At 50.0% G+C, this 19,140-nt stretch overlaps 2 long non-coding RNA genes and 2 other non-coding genes across 6 annotated transcripts in view; all 4 read left to right on the forward strand.

The window, feature by feature from the left end:
• The first annotated feature begins 9,937 nt into the window (after positions 1-9,937).
• On the forward strand, positions 9,938-12,892 carry LOC114200579 (uncharacterized). Its single transcript, XR_003607481.2, has 3 exons — positions 9,938-10,100; positions 11,403-11,546; positions 12,283-12,892. It is a non-coding gene; the product is annotated as an uncharacterized LOC114200579 (long non-coding RNA).
• LOC114200626 (U2 spliceosomal RNA) lies at positions 10,156-10,339 on the forward strand. Its single transcript, XR_003607493.1, has one exon. It is a non-coding gene; the product is annotated as a U2 spliceosomal RNA (small nuclear RNA).
• Positions 12,893-15,973: 3,081 nt separating the features above from the next.
• LOC114200566 (uncharacterized) overlaps positions 15,974-19,140 on the forward strand; it is a 22,636-nt gene continuing 19,469 nt past the window's right edge. For all 3 annotated transcript variants that reach the window (XR_015769332.1, XR_003607478.2, XR_015769331.1), the window contains exon 1: positions 15,974-16,121. This is a non-coding gene — a long non-coding RNA (uncharacterized LOC114200566). The remainder of the gene's footprint in view (positions 16,122-19,140) is intronic.
• LOC114200625 (U2 spliceosomal RNA) lies at positions 16,177-16,367 on the forward strand. Its single transcript, XR_003607492.1, has one exon. It is a non-coding gene; the product is annotated as a U2 spliceosomal RNA (small nuclear RNA).

Consider the following 19,140-nt stretch of genomic DNA (forward strand, 5'->3'; position numbering starts at 1 on the left):
CCCGCCCCCAGCGCGCGCCACAGCCGCCACCACCGCCGGCGCTGCTGCCACTGCGGAGCGGTCCGCGGGACTCCGCCTTAAAAACCCGCGCGTAACGTCACGCAGCGCGGGCCAATGAGCAGTCCCGCGGCGGCGGGGAGGGGCGGGGAGGGGCGGGGCCTGGAGATACGTGCCCTGCGACCCGCGACAACCCAGTGATGGACGTGTGCTCAATCGGTGAACGTTTTATCTGATCTTTTCTCCCATAGTCTAATATTTGGAGGTAAACTCGGGATGGAAAGTGAGAGGGACAGACGTGGCAGCGTTTGACTTGGAGAGGTGAAGAGCTTCGTACTCTACACGGCGGCATCCTCCTCCCCCTACCCACCCCGAGATAGCCACCCCACGCATACACTGCCTCCGCCAGGGTCTGCTGGAGAGATGCTCACAAATCTTACACCTTTATCTTTCCTAAGGCAGCGTTCAAACCTGTGTAACCCTGGAACCTCATGAAACAGCCTAAGCCTAAGCCCATTACCCCACTGATCCTCACAGCAGCCTGTAAGGTAGGGACTGGTGCTGTCTGCATTCTACAGGGGAGGAAAGCTCCGAAGGGTTCAGTGACTTGTCTAAGGTCACCTAGCCAGGAAGTGGCTGAGCAAGGATCTGTCTGAATCTGGTGTCTGGGCCCCTGACGGCATAGCTATCCCTCCTCTCATCGGGAAGGCCATAGGGTTAGGCATCCTCAGCAGAAATCCCTCAATTGCTGGTTAGAGTGCTGACCAGAAGCAGACACTCCAAGGGCCTCCCTTGTTCAAATAGGTAAAGGGAGAATTCTTCACTCAGGACTTTGATTGACCTCATTCATACTGTGTGCTCTGCCAGAGAGACTCTGCAGATATGGAGGATGCGGAGGCCACAGGGCCTGGCCTCAAAGGGCTTAAACTCTAGTGAAAAAAAACAAGACTGGCCACTGACAGGAAACACTGGGACTTTGTAAACCTGAGATAAGTCCTCATAGGACTTCAGAGGCGGGAGAGAAGGTGTGAACTGGAAGCTTCTGGAAAATTTTCTGTAAGTTAATGAGTCCTGTGTAGGATTGGTTAGGAAGGGGAGAGGACTGAGTGGCATTTCCCCAGCCATTGCAGCCTGATACGGTCTGGGCAGCCCTGAAGAGGAGGAGATGTCACAAAAGGACAGTGTGACCAAACGGATATCAGTGATTACCTGCAGGGGGAGGTAAGTAAAATTGAAGGAGGGGAGGAGGATCAAAGGAGAATAAGATCATAATCCTATTGTTTCCTTTTTTACAAGGAGGCTGGATTCTTACATTTACTGTGTAATTCAGTACTAACCCTTTTTAAAGGTTATATTTGAGGGGGATCGGAAAAAGAGTAGGGGAAGTCACTGCTAGACAGGAGGGCCTAGCCCTTTCCTGCCCACTGGCCTCCCATCCGTTTAGCACCAGCCTGCCTTGCCACCTCCTTCTTCCCCTCCATCCTCTAAAACCAGCCACCTGGTTTCCCCAGCAATGCAGGGAGCCTCCTTGAATCCCCAAAGACATCAAGACCTTAGGAAATTAGTGTTACACTCCATATTGGGGGGGGGTGGCAGATTGGCACAGGAGCTAAGACACAGAGGTGGCCTGTGTTAGGAGAGGGGAAGACAGCAGGCCACGAAGTTGGAAACTACTACAGTGTTGAGTGGCCACTGTATGCCAGGTTCTGGTCTAAGAACTCTGCACACTTTTCCTTTTTGATTTTTTTTTTAATTTTAATTTTTTTAAAGTAAGCTCTACACCCAATGTAGGGCCTGAACTCACAACCCCAAGGTCAAGAGCCACGTGCCCACCCACCGAGCCAGCCAGGCATACTTACTTACAAGAAGTAAGTATGGTTATTCCAAAAAGAAAGAAGCACTGAAAAGTTAGGTAATTTGTCCAATGTCAGTCTGCTAGAAATTGGCCAAACTTGGCATTGAGCAAATGTTACAATGGCTGTGAAACTGAAAACACACAGTAATGAGAAACACAGATTGTCTCGTGTTTCTTCTGCAACCTTTTGAAACTTCCTGGGCCTCACAACCGAGAGGGAAATTGTCACTTGATTATCTGATAAAAGCGATAAAACTGGCAATCCCACCCCACCCTTCATCCTTCTCGTTTGTCAGAGGTGTTGATGAACAAATGGGGAGGAGGAGGTGGGGCAGGGAGAGGTGAGGGAAGGAGCCCAGCTTGTCAGGGCAGCACTAGGCTGTGGGCTTACCGCAGTTTGTCCCCTTTAAATGGAAACTCCAGTCCCCCCCCTACACACACACACACACACACACACACACACACACACACACACACACACACACACACACCCTGTCCCCAGGGAGCCCTCCTCCATTAATGACCATTTTCCTTCCTGGCAGCCTCACCTCTGCAGCCCTTTCTCTCCACAAGATCACAGCCCAGGACCTCCTGTATTGGGGGATTCACTGCAGAGAACATTTGAACATTCGTACATTGAACAATCATATATGGAATGCCTGCTAGGTTCTGAGCATACAGCCCTGAGTGAGATGGATAAGGACCTGCCCTCTTGGAGTGTACATTCTACAGGGGAGAGACAGGCAATGAATAAAGAAGATGGTTTCAGATGGTGATACTTGCCATCAACAGAAATAAAACAGGGAGATGTGTCAGAGAGAAACTCGGGAAAGGAGCTACTTCAGACTACAGGAAGCTGGCTGCTCAGGAAGATTTCTCCAATAGGTGACATTAGACCCAAGGTTTAAGTGACAGGGGTCAGGTCAGCATTCAAAACAGAATGACTAGCTGGGACCTACCTGCTTCCTTCTATGGGCTCCCCCACGTGGATGAGATTCCAGCTGCTATGTCATCATTCATCCTCAGAGCTGTCTCCCCACCAGACGAAGCCCTGAGCCCAGGAGCTGGTTCCTGTCATCTACAGCTCCAAGGTGCCCAGTGCTGTGCCGGGCACACAAAACACAGTCAGGAAATCTCGCATAAATTCATGGATGCATGACAAAATGATTAAATGTACTGAGGGGTGTCCCTGAGTATGAGAACCAAACATCTACTCTTAGCCTGGGAGATTCCTGGTCTGGGGTTCCTCAGCCCTTGAGTGTTCTGTTGATACTACTGGGTTAGCCAGGAATGCCTATAAAACCCTGCATTTCTGGGCAAGGTCTAGGCAGTATTGAACTCTTGTGTCTTTATTGAGGATGAGGAACGTCTTAGAGGAGGAAAAACAGAGGCCAGGGGTGAGGATGAAACTGGAGAAAGAGGCCCCCGTCAAGGCCTGGCGTGCTGAAACCCTGGTCTGAGAGTCAGGGTGAGTCCTGTCTCTCACCAGTAGACTGGCTTGGAAAACTCACTTCACACCCCCCCCCCCCAGGGCTTAGGCGATTCCAGGTCCCATCCCCACCAACAGTCCATACTCAGGAATAGCCAAGGACAGAAGATGAAGGAGCTCACCAAGGAAGTGGCTGAGAACATCCTTGTCTCCACAGTACCCTAAACAAATACCTGTCTCAGTGCACAAATGAAGGGAGGAAAGGAGTCTGCAGGAATGAGCAGTGAGGGAGGGAAGCCAAAGAAGCAGCAAGCAGCTTGGGAATCACAAAGACCCATCTATCTTTCTTTCTTTCTTTCTTTCTTTTTCTTTCTTTCTTTCTTTCTTTCTTTCTTTCTTTTTCTTTCTTTCTTTCTTTCTTTCTTCCTTTCTTTCTTTCTTTCTTTCTTTCTTTTCTTCTTTTTCTTTCTTTCTTTCTTTCTTTTTCTTTCTCTCTCTCTCTCCCTCTCTCTCTCTCCTTCTTTCTTTTTCTTTCTTTCTTGTAAGCTCTCTGCCCAATGTGGGACTGGAATTCTCAACCCCAAGATCAAGAGTCACATGCTTGGGGTGCCTGAGTGTCTCAGTCTGTTAAGTGTCTGCAGACTCAGCCTGCTTCTCTCTCTCCCTCTGTCCCTCCCCCTGCTCGTGCGCTCTCTTTCTCTCTCAAATAAATAAAATCTTTTTTAAAAAAAAGGTCACATACTCTACAGTTGAGTCAGCCAGGTGCCCCACGAAGACCCATTTTTCTTTTTCTTTTTTTTTTTTAAAGATTTTATTTATTTATTTGAGAGAGAGAGAGAGAGAGAGAGAAACAGCATGAGAGGGGAGAGGGCCAGAGGGAGAAGCAGGGTCCCCGCTGAGCCGGGAGCCTCATGTGGGACTCGATCCCAGGACTCCGGGATCATGACCTGAGCCAAAGGCAGTTGCTTAACCAACTGAGCCACCCAGGCGCCCCTTTCTTTTTCTTTTTTTTTTTCTTTTTTTAAGGTTTATTTCTTAGAGAGAGGGAGAGAGCAAGGGGAGGGGCGGGGGGGCAGTGAATCCTCAAGCCGACTCCCTGAGGAACGCGGAACCCAACTCGGGGCTCAATCCCACCACCCTGAGACCATGACCAGGAGACTACAGTGTGAGCGTAAACCAAAAGTCGGCCACTCGACCCACTGAGCCACTCAGGTGCCCCCACAAAGACCCATTTTTCAAATCCCAGCTTTATTTCCTCAAGAACAAAATGGAGAAAACACAACCTGCCTCTTAGAATGATTGTGAAATGAAAAAAAAAATGTGTAAGGGCCCCATAGGCACCCTTCTTCCATCAGGGGGCCCTTTCAGATGTAACTCTCCCAAAACCCATTCCCAGGGCCCCAGCCTTAGGGCTAGAAAGGAGCAGATGCTGCCCCCTGGTGGATATGTTTGTCACTGACTGATCCCTGAAGAAAAGTGGAGGAGTAGAGGTGAAGTTATATGCATGTAAGTTATATGCAGGTTCCTTTGCCTCCTTCTGGAGTCTTCCTTTCAGACAGTGCCTTTCCTACAGTTTGAGGTTGGGAATGAAAAATCTACCCTCTTCAAGTTTTTCTGTGGAGCTGAGATAAGAATTAAATGAACATGATTGGAAGGGCACCTGGGTGGCCCAGTAGGTTAAGAGTCCCAGCTCCGGGCTTGACCTCAGGGTCGTGAGTTCAAGCCCCGCATTGGGCTCCATGCTCAGTGTAAAGCCTACTTAAAAAACAAAAACAAAACAAAAAACATTATTTGAGCAGAAAATCTAATTTCAATTACATTTCCCATACTGTTACTGAGGGCCTAATGACAGATGCAGAGAAGGCTGAGGCAGGAGGAAGCTCCAGGGCAGGGAAGGTTATGAGCTCAGTGGCAGCCATGTTTGGGTATCTGTGAGGATGGATGTCCAGCGTGCATTTGCGCAGGAGCCTGGCACTCAGGGGAGGGCTGGAGGAAGGGTTTTGGGTGGTCAGCCAGAAACAGCAACGAGAGCCCCAGGAGGGTGATAATAACCCGGAAGCAAGGAACAACCAAACTGAGAGAGTGAGAGAAGGGAGAAAGCCAGGTCCATGCTCCAGAGGGAACAGGGTGACTGCCCAGGTATCCAAGCTAGGTGGGCTCTTTGGAGCATTCACAACAGGGGCCAGTCCCCCGTGACCTCATCCATTTGATTCAGTCTTTCTTCTCTGAAGGGGGCGTTTCTCTGCCAAGCGCTCCATGTTGTCTTGCACACACAGAGAGGTGGTATAGCTTCAAACCGTGGTTCTCGAATTTGAGAGTATATCAGAATCATCTAGAGGACTTACTAAAAACACAGGTTGCTGAGCCCCACCTCCAGAATTTCTGATTCAGTTGGTCTTGGGTTCACAGGCCCAAAAATGTGCATTTATAGCAACTTCTCAGGTAATACTGATGATGCTGGTCTGGGGGCCAAACTACGAGGACCACTGGCTTAAAAGATGAGTTCCAATCCTGACTTTAACATTTCCAGTGAGCCCTCAACCTCTTCATCTATAAAATGGGATAATACTTACCTCACATGGGGCACCTGGGTGGCTCAGTTGGTTAAGAGACTGCCTTCGGCTCAGGTCATGATCCTTCATGATCCTTGAGTCCCGGAATCGAGTCCCACATCGAGCTCCCTGCTCAGCGGGGAGTCTGCTTCTCCCTCTGCCCTCTTCCCTCTCGTGCTCTCTATCTCTCATTCTCTCTCTCTCTCAAATAAATAAATAAAATCTTTAAAAAAAATACTTACCTCAGATGGTTGTTATGAGAATTAAATAAGGTTAAATGTGTGAAACAGTCCGCAAAGGGCTTGGCCTATATTAAGTCTTCTACGCCTGTAGCTATTATGGTAATTCTATTAAAGTAGTTTATCTCAACCAATAACAACAACAACAAAAAAATTTGACCCAGGAAACCAATTTAATATGGAATCTTCCCCAGATAACGCACAAAGTGACATGTACAAACTGATCTTTGGCTGCCATTTTTTTTCCAATGTATATGACTTAAAGCATTGCTTTTTAGAATTTCATGTGCATATGAACATCCTGTGGACCCTATTAAAATGCAGATTATGGTTCAGTAGGTGTTATAGACTGAATTGTGCCCTACCCCCCAGTTTATATATTGAACATTCAATATTTTATTCCAATATATATTCAATATACACTGATGCCCTACCCCCCCACAGTGTGATGGTATTTAGAGGGGAGGCCTTTTGGAGGGTAATGGTTAGATGAGGTCATGAGAGTAGGACCCTCAGGATGGGATTAGTTCCCTTAGAAGAGGCACCAGAGAGCTTGTTCTCTCTCTACCACATGGAGAAGGTGGCCATCTGTGAGCCAAGAAGGACCTCACCAAAGCCCTACCAGGCTAGCAGGCTGAACTGGGACTTCGGAGTCCTCCGCCGTGAGAAAAGAAATTTCTGTTATTTAAGCGCCCTGTCTACGGTATTTTGTTATGGTCTCCAGAGCAAACTAAGGCAGTAGATCTGATGTAGTGCCCAAATTTCTGCATTTCTAACCAGCTCCCAGGTAGTACAGATGCTGATGTTCACAGACCACACTTTGAGCAGCAAGGGTCTAGAACAGATTAATAGAAAGTTACCCTAAAGGCTGTGCATTTTCCCTAACGATGAGTACTTTAAATGTTCTCCTGCAAATCTACAACAGAGATCTGTTATAATCCCAGGCTTCTAATGGGTCTAGAGGCTTATTATCCCAAGCCTCTAATGGGTGTCTCCTCAGCAATCATTGTTAGATAAAGGAATGAATGAGCTAAGAGTTTTGTCTGACAGCTGGCCACCTCGCCTACTGGGAAGACCTTTGGACTTGGAAGACTTTTGGGAAATACCCAGGGTGAGTCAGGCAGCTTCTGTGAGCTGGATTTGCTCTCTGAGACCTGGGGACATTAACACTTCTCAAGGGTGTTGTAGAGATTAAATGAGGGGCACCTGGTTGGCCCGGATGGTGGAGCGTGTGACTCTTGATCTCAGGGTTGTGAATTCAAGCCCTAACTTGGGGGTAGAGTTTACTTTTTTTTATTATTACAATGTTATGTTACTTTTTTTTTAATGTGTGTGTGTGTGTGTGTGTTTTTAAGATTAAATGAGATTGTGACCATGAATGTGCCATAAACAGCATCTGACTCACACACAGGGACACTAAAAAAAAAAAGTCACAGAGCAGAGTTGAGCCCCATGAACAAGTTTCTTGGCCTCTGAAATGGAACTCATGTTGGCCTCCTCCACCTGGAGGTTCTGGGTAGCCAGTGGGGTCTGCAGCAAGCCCAGCAGGAGGAAAAGAATATGGAGGGAGAAGGGGCAAGAGATGGGAAAAAAATATATCTTGGTATAGTTTCTATTTAATTTTATATGTTAGCTTGAGAACCACTTTTTACTTTCTGTGAATTGTCTGTGCCTGGCCTTTGCCCATTCTTTTTTAACTGTATGTTTCATTTTTTAATTATTTTCTGTCATTAATCACCTGGAACATGATGTGACATACCTGGGCAGGTGCTGGAAATAGAGAGGGGACAGACCCCTTTCCTGCCCTTGGGGCTCATCCAACTTGGGATGGGGACTAAGACACCTGCCCAAATGGCCAGAACACCAGGCAGGACAAAAAGGCCAGTGAGAGATGAACAAATGCATGGGGTGTTCAAACCATAGCAACGCCCTCTCAGCAAAACCAAATCAGTGAGTATAATAAGATGGTCTGATACAAACAGATCTGAACAGAGATCATGGGATTAGAAGCACTGAAGAGTCATGTAGGGTACAAGCTAAGCACATTATGAATTGTTTCCTGTGACTCTCAGCATTCATTCAACAAATATTTATCAGGCGCCAAATATGTGCTGAGCACTGTCTGAGGTGCTGGGGATAGAGTAGCAACAAAACCTCTACCAAGGTGAGAAGCAAATAAACCAATAATATGTGTATATTCGTGAATACATCTAGATAAATTGTCTTAAAATATTTTTTTAAAGATTTTATTTATTTGACAGAAAGAGAGAGAGAGCAAGCACAAGAAGGGGGAGCAGCTGAGGGAGAGGGAGAAGCAGGCTCCCCACTGAGCAGGGAGCCCCCCCTTGGGACTGGATACCAGGACCCTGGGATCATGACTTGAGCCAAAGGCAGACGCTCAACCCACTGAGCCACCAGGCATCCCCTATCTTAAAATATTATTAATTTAATTATTATTTATTAATTATTAAGAGTTTTGGGGGGCCTCATTGGCCTCACCACAATCCTGGCCCTGGATAATTACAATAATATCCACCTTGTAGGGTTGTCGAGTGAATTAAGTGAGGTAATACATAGAGCACTCGGCCCAGGGGCTGGCAACACCTGAGAACAGGCTCTCCATCCTGCAGGGTGAAGTGACTGACTGGGTTTCCGTCTTACATCCATGATACCTTCTAGTTTGTCTGAGATCAAATGAAAGAAATATTAACCACCCCAAGTAAACTGAAGTTCTCTAGGAAGGAGAATGTGAAAGGCAAATGCTGACCGAGCAGCCAGCTGCAGTCTCTGCCACAAGGAAACATCAGGGGAGGGGGTTTAGGAATTGATTGGCCTTGATACCCAGAGCATCCCTGACAGTCATCTCTCCTCTGTCGTGTGCCACCACCCCTGACCAGATCTTCCACCCCCATCACCCCTGGACCAGGCCAGTAGCCTCCTAATTGCTTCTCTGATTCAGTCTGACCTGGGGATCACTTCTTCACTCAACAAACGTTTGCTGACCACCTACTACCTGCCAAGCACTAAGCTAGTGATGGGATACAGAGATAAATACTGATAAGGGTCATCTCCCTCAATGATCTCAGATTTCAAGTGGGGGAGATCAAGGATTGCCCAAAAAGGTGGTGAGTGGTGTACCTGAAACAAATTAGCAGGTGGGATGAAATGCATGAGGACTGCTAATCAGACTGGAGGTAGGCTATAGAAGGGTCTTTAAAGAAGGCTTCCAGGGGGAGGTGACACTCAAGCGGAATCCAGATATCTGCATAAGCAGCCAAGTGAGGAAGACGTGAAGGCAAACGATGTCCCAGGCGCAGGGAGCTTTACGTACGAAGCCCAAGATATGATTCATTCTCAGAAGCACGGGTAGACCCAGGTACTGGAGTTTAAGAAAATCCCTCCAGCCGCCCAGCCCGGCCTCCGGATCTGACACGCCTCCTCTCTCAGCACTTTCTATGTGATCGGCCTTCCGCCTTGCAGGGAGGCTACCCTCCCCGCTCCGGGAAGCCCCTCCTCCAGACCTTCCGCTCCCCTAACTCAGAATGAGCCCCTCAACTGGCAGGTACGAAAATCGTCTTTCCGCCGGCGTAGGACCGACTTATTACGATACAGTCCAAGCGTTTCTAGTGACTACGTCTTGCGACTCTTCTTCAGGACGAACACCGCCAACAGCTCCCTTCCACAGGCCCCTATTGCCGCCACGCCCAACCCTCTTTGGTCCTGCCTTTTCTCTCAGTCTGTACACAAGTTGAGACCGAGCCCCCGCATCCGGGATTCAATGCCCCGCGCTAATGGTCAGCCCGCTGTGGCCACGCCTCCCAGGGCGGGGGAAAAGGCGGGCCTTTCAAATTAGATATGGCGTTACAGAGAGAGCGAGCGAGAGAGACAGACAGACAGACGTAGTAACGACAGACGCACCGATCTTAAAATGTAGAGAACTAAAAACTCTGCACCAGGGCGGTGACTGCCATAGCACTGTCCGAGAAGCGAGGGAAGCGAGCAGTGGGATGAGCGCGACTTGGCTCACCGTGAGTGCGATATGGCTGGCGGCGCGGCGGTGGCGGCGAGGGCGGAGGGAGAGGCATCCCTTTTCGGCATCTTGGCTAAGATCAAGTGTAGTATCTGTTCTTATTAGTATAACATTTGCTACGTTCTTTGTCCGAGAACAATATGTTAAGTGGGTTTTTGGAGTAGGGAGAGGGGCTCGTTCCATCCATTTCACGCATCGACCTGGTGTTGCGGTACTACCGGGCCCGGTGCATTCTTTGAGAGTTAAATATACAGTGGCCAATGACAGCGTTGAGTTATCACGGCGGGCTTCTCGGGTTGTTTCCACCTAGTGTGTTCCCTCAGCGCTTTCTGGGGTTTTTAACTACCCGATTGCTTAGAGTTGTATACATTAACTATTCAGTATTGCGTTTTGAGAGGAAAGAAGTTTTGGTAGGAAATCTCAAGATCTTCTGATTTTCGCTCTCAGGCTAAACCTAGAAAGAGCTATGCCTTTTTCTAGTGGTTGATGTAGGGTCAAACTGACGGCATTTCTTCCCTTATCTCCTTTCTCTTTCTCTCTCTCTCTCTCTCTCCCCCTTCCCTTCTCTCCTTTCTGTTCTATCCAGTCTAGCAGGACACCTGAGTCTGTCCCCAACTCTAGTTAGCTTGAAGCTCTTTCTAAAGCTCATTTTTCTCATCTGCTGAACAGGGATCAGTTTGACCCACTTACAGTGTGCATGGGAACAAGGACCCACCAATAAGCAAATGTAAAACCACCAGCCAAGAAAGGGTAAGGGTCCACTTACACTGGTGGAGGGAAAAGAAGAAACCTGAAGAAGGTAAAAGGTGGACCCTGGCAGCCTTAGTTTCTTCAGATGTAAAATACCATAAATAACACCTTCTCTTTGGGATTGTTGAAAGACCAAAAGGAAAATGTGGGGATTAGCTGGCACACAGTGGGTGCTAAATAATGGCAGGCAAGTTTTGAAGCCCCGTCCTTGGTTGAGTCGACTGGTTTTACAGATCTAGTCTAGCTGGACACGCAACTTGCTCTCGAGCACACAAACCCTTATATTTTAGCCCCAGGATCCTGAACACATTCGGGGTGGGAGGTTGGGGGGCAGGCACTCCGCTGGCCCACGCGTTGCCTCGATCATCTGTAACTCTGGGGTAGTCCTACGTCCAAGGTTTTCAGGCTTGGGGTAACACCCACCCGTGTCAGAGAAATACAGTGGAACAGCTCCACGCTTCTTTGCTCACGTCTCTCAGGGAACGTTCAAGTGCATCTAATTGATGACCCTGAGTTTTTTCTGTGCTTTTTTTTATCATCTCCTCCCCAGTCCTTGGAGGCTCCCCAGTCACTAACAACCGAAAAAGATAAACGAAACGTTTAGCTCATGTGTTGTGGGCACCCTCCTTTTCTCTGTCTCACCGCCAGAAGATTCTAGAAACTGCTTTGCAGACTCTCCTCGGGGACTTAGAAGGTAAGGGTGAGAGAAGAACGGTGAGGAATTGGGTTGTGTATATTGGTGGTGAGAGTGGAGATCCTGAAAACTGTGTTTGCTGCTTCTGTCTGTCTCTCTCCCTCAGCCATCAGGTCCCGCCTCAGAACACTTGGTGCATTCCAGGAGAGTCTTGCTAAAAAGCCTGTGGCTCTGCATGTCCAACATGCTCACGGGACCCCAGTGCTGCTGGTCTGGGGACCACACTTTGAGCAGCGAGACTGGCAAACTGTCCCACCTCGAGTCATTTTTATTGATTTATTTATTGATTTATTGATTTATTTTAGGTTTTATTTATTTATTTGACAGAGAGAGACACAGCGAGAGAGGGAACACAAGCAGGGGGAGTGGGAGAGGGAGAAGCGGACTTCCCGCGGGGCAGGGAGCCCGATGCGGGGCTTGATCCCAGGACCCTGGGACCACGACCCGAGCCGAAGGCAGACGCTTAACGTCTGAGCCACCCAGGCGCCCGTCGAGTCATTTTTAACACAGGGTATATGTGGTCCCAACTTAGCCGGCTGTTGCTAGAAAAAACGATCTCCTTTCCCCACTGCAAAGTCTGACCGACTGACCCGGTGCTTCTGATGCCAGTCGTAGAAGTAAAAGCTTTTGTTTGTAACTGGGGAAAAGGCGTCGGGGAGAAGGACTGAGGGGGAGAGGGAAGGGTCAGAGAGAAGGGCGAGGAAGTCCGAGGAAACAAAACGGTCGGTCTCTCCAGCCAGGTCTCTTCGAGTAGGTAGGAAAGCCGAGGTGATGGAAAGAACCTGATGGAGCTGCGCAAGAGGACAGCGGGGACACTGACATGAAGGCAGGGCCGCCGCAGGACCGGGCAGAGCGGGTGCGGCGGGGCCTGGACTTGAGGACGCTGGCAGGGACCCAACAGCCCCCTGGAGCCCGAGGACGGAACACTTGGGGGCACCTGGAGTTGGCAGCCTTGGCGCGGGCAGACGTGCTCTGGTTGTGCATAGGCTTCCCCAGCAGCTCTGTGAGCAGTGGATGGGGTTGAAGGGCAGCAGGAGAGGACTGGAAGAGCATGGCAGATGCCCCTGGCTGACCACAGGGACAAGGTCACGTTCACCCGTGTGATCCCAGGGCCCACGCGGTGACAGGTGCAGAGCGGGTGTGACACCAAAGAATCAGTTGAATCAAAAATTTGGGGGGCGCCTGGGTGGCTCAGTCGTTAAGCGTCTGCCTTCGGCTCGGGTCGTGATCCCGGGGTCCTGGGATCGAGCCCCGCGTCGGGCTCCCTGCTCAGCGGGAAGTCCGCTTCTCCCTCTCCCTCTCCCCTGCTTGTGTTCCCTCTCTCGCCGTGTCTCTCTCTGTCACGTAAATAAACAAAATCTTAAAAAAAAAACTTTAAATTTAATTTACAATTTTATTTAAAGATTTATTTGAGAGAGGGAGCGCGCGCGCGCGCGCGTGAGTGAGAGGGCAGAGGGAAGAAGGAGAGAGAATCTCAGACTCCGCCGAGCTGAGCACTGAGCAAGGATGCCAGGACCCTGCGATCATGACCTGAGCCGAAACCAGTGTCAGACGCTTAACTGACTGTGCCATCCAGGAGCCCCTGAATCAAAATTTCTAAAAACAGGTTATCAGAAGGTTTTTCAAAACAAAAATCCAGGGGCAGCCTGGCTGGCTCAGTCGGTAGAGCGTGCGGCTCCTGATCTCAGAGTTGGAGGATATGGAGGTTACTTAAACATAAGATCCTAGAAAAGGAAAGGAAAAGGAAGGAAAAAAAAAAAAAAAAGCAAAGAAACATCCAGAAATAGAGGTAAATATATATGAGGACCTTTTTTTATATGATACAGGTGGCATCTGAAACCGATGATTAGATGGGCCATTCCATATGTGATGCTGGGACGACTGGGTAGCCATCCGGAAAAAATAAAGTCCGATTTATAGGGGAACTCGTACACTAGGACAAACACGAAGTGAGCTAGAGGTGGGAATGCAAAAAGATCAACAATTCAAAGGACAGTGGGCAAAGACCATGAACACGCGGTTCACAGAAAACAATAGCGGATCTTAAGCACCTGGAAAGATGAACAACCTTGCTCGTGAACAAACGACTGGATATTACGCAGGAGTCTGATAACAGGACGGTTGGGCAAGGCTGTGGGAAACAGGCGCCGGCTGAGAAAGCTGGCTGTGCTCTTCGAGTCTCCGTCCCCGGCTTATCATTCCCAGCTCCCCTGAAGCGACAGTCAGGGGGTCCCTGGGGGGGGGGGTTTGCAGGACATTTGGACAATGGGCCTGACCGTCACATCTTGGTGTGGCCCTAACTTTGCAAGCACTTTGGTCTGTGCCCCTTGATGTGAGCTGGCCAAGGGAGACCCACGTTACCCAAACCCACAAGGAGCTGGTGCAGGAACTAGGACGGGAAATCATTTTTTAAGATATTTTATTTATTCATCTTTAAGTAGGCCCCACACCCAACATGGGGCTTGAACTCAGACCCTGAGATCAAGAGTCCCGTGCTCCACCGACTGAGCCAACCGGGCGCCCCCTAGAATGGGAAATCATTACTTTACCACGGGAAATACTCCTTTGCCATGACAGAACATGCAGCTCTGCAATCCGAAGCACCTCATTCTAGAGATCAAAACGCCCGCAAAGTTAACTTAGTGAGCACACGATGGCCTCGTAAGCGTGGAAGCGAGCAGAACTGTAGTAGAACACAGTGAAGGTTCTAAGTACCACAAGCCACAAGAGGTTTGCTAACCCCTTTGTATGTGTACGGATCACATGACATACTATTTATTCGTTCATTTATTCAACTAAATAGACTAAGCGTCCAGGTGCCGTTCAAAGCTCTGGAGATGTAAATGGTGGACAACACAGACCAAGATCCCTGCTCTAGAGCTTACACGCTGTTGAGCTAAAAGGCAACAGACACGTGTTTAAACGTGGAGTGATCCCGTGCTATGGGATAAAAGAAAGCCAGGTAAGGGAGAAGCCGGGGCCCCGGGTGGAGGAGGGAAGATGAAGCCCAGGAGTCTATGCCGGCTGTTCGTATTCTCACTTTCTACATGAGGAGGCTGCAGAGAAGTGACTTGCCTGAGGTACTTTCCCTGTGTTTGGCTCTCCCAGACGTACTGTATCCCAAACATGTCTCGTTGTTCCCAATAATGATGTGCAGTAAGTTCTCATGTCATCCTCTCCCAGTTTAGAGATAACGGGTTGAAGGGGGAGGGTGAATCGAGGAGGCCAAGGTACATACTAGGTCACACTAGGTGAACCGGGCTTAGAGGCCAGGTATTCGGAGCCGATGCTCTTAGGTGCTGCACCAGACGGCGGGAAGACCTGTGTGTCAGGCTCAGCAACACTTAGTCTCCTCGTGGGCTGCACACACAAGAATCGCTCTTCTCGGGGCGCCTGGGTGGCTCAGTCGTTAAGCGTCTGCCTTCCGCTGGGGTCATGACCCCGGGGTCCTGGGATCGAGCCCCGCGTCGGGCTCCCTGCTCGGCGGGAAGCTTGCTGCTCCCTCTCCCGCCCCCCCCCCCCGCCCGTGTTCCCTCTCTCGCTGTCGCTCTCTTTGTCAGATAAATAAATAAAATCTTTAAAAAAAAAAAAAAGGAAAAAGGAAAAGAATCGCTCTTCTCCTTTCTTGGTGCCCTTTCTAGGCCCTGTGGTCTGGGCTTCCCAGGCCCAGCCGGCCTCTTCCACTAAAGCCAATGAATGGTGTGGTCCTGGGCGAGTCGCTCCACCTCTGTGCCTCAACTGCTCCATCTGTAGGTAAACTTTGCAAGTTTGACACGAAGAAAGCACTGAGCGCGGGTGCGACCCAGACAAGAAGCGTGTCTATTTTATTGCGTACGTTGCTCCATCTCTTCAGTGCCACTGCCGTGACCTCTTCACTGGTGCCTCGTGGGACCCAGGACCCATATTCTAGATGACTGACATCAAGGTCACCTCATTAGCTACGTCTGCGTTCCCTAAATCCCATTAAGGAAGGTAGGAAGGTAGGAAGGTTACCAGGTTTCCCCAGTCTCCACTGGGGAAACGGAGGCTCATGAGGGAGGTGAGGTAGTTTGCCCACGGGCCCTGCTGATGGGGCAGGGTGGCCACCCTGTCAGGGCCCCATCTCGGGTCCCAACTTGACTCTGGAGCCCTTTCCACGTGAGCCCAGCCGGGCGCTTCTCGATTGGTTCCCAGCGGCCTGGACCCAGGAAGGCTGTAGGGTGCTACCGTGATGACCCGACGAGTTTCCTGGAAACGTGGACCACTCTGCCCCAGCCCCCTTCCACAGCCCCGCTCTCCAGACACATCCCCGATTCCCTTGGTCCTCCCCTCAGGCCAGCAAAAGCTTTAAACCGAGGAAGGCGCTGGGCCGCCACCCAGGTTCCTCTCCGGCGCGGCCACGCCTCCCTGCGCGAAAGGGGCGGGGCATTCAAATTAGAAATGGCGCTCCGCGGCGAGCGACAGAGCAACGCCAGAAGCACCATTCCTCTTTTAAAATGTGGAGAACTAAAAACTCTGCACCAGGGCGGTGACTGCCATAGCACCGTCCGAGAAGCGAGGGAAGCGAGCGGTGGGATGAGCGCGACTTGGCTCACCGTGAGTGCGATATGGCTGGCGGCGCGGCGGTGGCGGCGAGGGCGGGCTGACGGGTATCGCTTCTCGGCCTTTTGGCTAAGATCAAGTGTAGTATCTGTTCTTATCAGTTTAATATCTGATACGTCCTCTATCTGAGGACAACGTATTAAGTGGCTTTTTGGAGCCGGGAGTTGGAAGAGGAGCTTGCTCTCTCCACTCCACGCATCGACCTGGTATTGCAGTACCTCCTGGCACGGTGCACTTCCCTGCGGGGTTACGTACTTGGTGCTTAATGTCAGAATTGTTCGTTTGTCTGCTTGTTCTTGGTTTTCCTAGTCGCGAAACTTAAGTGCGCCTGTTTTTGTTTTTGGCTTTTTTTGTTTTGGTGCTCCTTTTCGCCTTTCTCTATCGGTTCGGGGGTTTTGGTTTACTGGTTTTTTTTTTTCTGGAGATTTTGTTTGCTTATTTGACGGAGAGAGACACAGCGAGAGAGGGAACACAAGCACGGGGAGGGTCAGAGGGAGAAGCAGGCTTCCCGCGGAGCGGGGAGCCCGATGCGGGCCTCGATCCCAGGACCCTGGGATCACGACCTGAGCCGAAGGCAGACGCTAAGGCTGAGCCACCCAGGCGCCCTATTGGTTTTTTCTTTACCGCGGGTGGTGCTGGTGCCGTTGCCGCTGAGGGTGTGAACGCTGGCCGTGGGTTCTGCGGTACGGGGAAAACCCGCTGTGAGCTCGTTTTTTGTTCGGTAGGGCTCTCTTGCTTTTCTTCCTTTCATTTTTTTACTTCTGGGTTACCCCCGGGAGGAGTTGTACTTTTTTCTAGCGGCTGGTGGCGAGACGAACGTCAGGATCCCCTTTTTCACCGCCGATCTCTCCTTTTGCTTCCTGCCTTTGGGGTCTAAGCAGTTTATCTCGTTAAGCCGCGGCTATTTTTATTTTATTCTATTTTTTAAAAGAGTTTATGTATGTGACAGAGACACAGCGAGAGAGGGAACACAAGCAGGGGCAGTGGGAGAGAGAGAGAAGCAGGCTTCCCGCTGAGCAGGGAACCCCGATGTGGGGCTCAATCCCAGGACCCTGAGATCATGACCTGAGCGGAAGGCAAACGCTTAATGACTGAGCCACCCAGGCGCCCCAAACCGCGGTTATCTTTAAATGCGATGTGGAAGCGCAGACAGGCCCACCCATCTTCTCAACAGTGCTTTTCACAAAACCTTCTGCACGAAGGTAAAACGTTTCGTTAACGTCCGAGTTAATGGAGCGGCATACTGTCTCTCTACAGGGCCAGACAGTAAATGGTTTTTAGGCTTTAAGGGCTCCGAAAGGTTTCTGTGACCTATTCTTTTACAGCCCTTTAAAAATGAAAAATGCGTTGTGGGCTCTCAGCATACAAGAACGAGCCTGGCCAGGCGCCTGGGTGGCCCAGTCGGTTAAGCGTCTGCCTTCGGCTCAGGTCATGATCCCAGGGTCCTGGGGTTCGAGGCCCCCTCGGGCTCCCTGCTCAGCGGGGAGCCTGCTTCTCTCTCCCTCTGCCTGCTGCTCCCCCAGCTTGTGCTCTCTGTCAAATAAATGAATAAAATCTTAAAAAACAACAACCACCACCACCCACACACAAGCCTGGGCAAATTTGCTGGCCAGGCTGTAGCTTGCGGGCACCTGGGATGAAGATACCTACTCTGTGTCTCGTCCCAGAGACAACGGCCCCCTTCAGGCTTTTTTGATAGTCCTCTGCCTGAATGCCAGAAGGGCCCGACTGACGATTGCGTGTGGCTTTGTGACCACAGTAGAAACGGAGAGTTCCTGCTCACCTGTGACTCTCCTGGTTTTTCCAGTCACCTTGAAGACGTTTGTTGAGCACTCACAATGTACTCTTGATTAAATACCTTTCTGTTCTCAGAGATTTCCAGTGATTCTTCCTTAAACGCATGGTTCCTGCAGTTTCTCTCAACCTGTAACCATCGGGTCTTTTTTACACTCCTATAAATTCTAGGGCAGATTAGGATTAAAATCTCCAGGAGGACTCATGATTACGGAAAATGAATCTAGCTAACGATGAGAATCCAGAATCTTTCCACCAGTACGCATCCTTCTTCAAAACCGCAGCCCACATGGGGAGGAAACTGTTGACTGTCTCGACTTTATTACAAGAGACTTCTTTTCCTCCCATAGGCTGAAACTTAAAAACAGACAGACACTCAAATCTAGAACATCCGCCCCAGCATCTCTTCTCGTTTCCCTGGTTTGTTGCCCTGTGTCGTATGTGTCCTTTGATTGGTCCCTTCAGGTGCCAACAGAAATAGCCACATGTCACCTCTCCGTGCCTCATCCCCACGAGACTCTGAACATCACCTTCCCTACTCATTTCTTTTCCTTCTCCCCAACTCCTAGCAGGTTTGAGCAACTTTGGGATCCGATGGTTGGAACATTTAATTAGGTTCCTGGGGCGGGGGGAGGGAGGCTACGAGTGTTACAGATTAGGGTTTATCCATAGTTCAAGAAATATTTCTTGAATGACTGCTATGTGCCAAGACCGAATGACAGGTGTGCCTCCTACCCCGAGAAACCTTATGGTCTCCGGTAGAAAAACGGAGCAACAAATCGTCCTGGGTCTAGGATCGTTTCCTGAACTGAAATTTCTACAAACCCTGCAAAGGATTTCTTCTCACGGGTTTGCCCACCCTCCTTTGCCAGCAGAGCGTCCCCTCGACTGACTGATGCAAGGCATCCGTTTCTGTTTATCCTATCCACTGATCTAATGAGATACCCTAGGAGTTGATACCAAACAGTTGAACACGCAACAGAAAATGGACAAAGGATAGACAGTCCTCAGGGGGAAAAAAAGAAAAACACAGGCATACACTGACATCTGGCCCTCCGGGGAACATTCCCCCCACCCCACCCCCATCCCCTCGTGTCTCTGGACCAAAGGGCCTGGGTCACCCGCTCATGCCACGGACCCTAGGATTGATCCATTCCCTCTGTTGCATCACATTGATGGGGCAGGATGAGTTGGGGGGTGGGGGGCAGGCCCACCAGAG

This window comes from Eumetopias jubatus, unplaced genomic scaffold (assembly GCF_037043125.1).
Source record: "Eumetopias jubatus isolate StellerSeaLion01/CBP00866 unplaced genomic scaffold, mEumJub1_p1.0 scaffold_10, whole genome shotgun sequence".
In the NCBI taxonomy this organism is placed as follows: domain Eukaryota; kingdom Metazoa; phylum Chordata; class Mammalia; order Carnivora; family Otariidae; genus Eumetopias; species Eumetopias jubatus.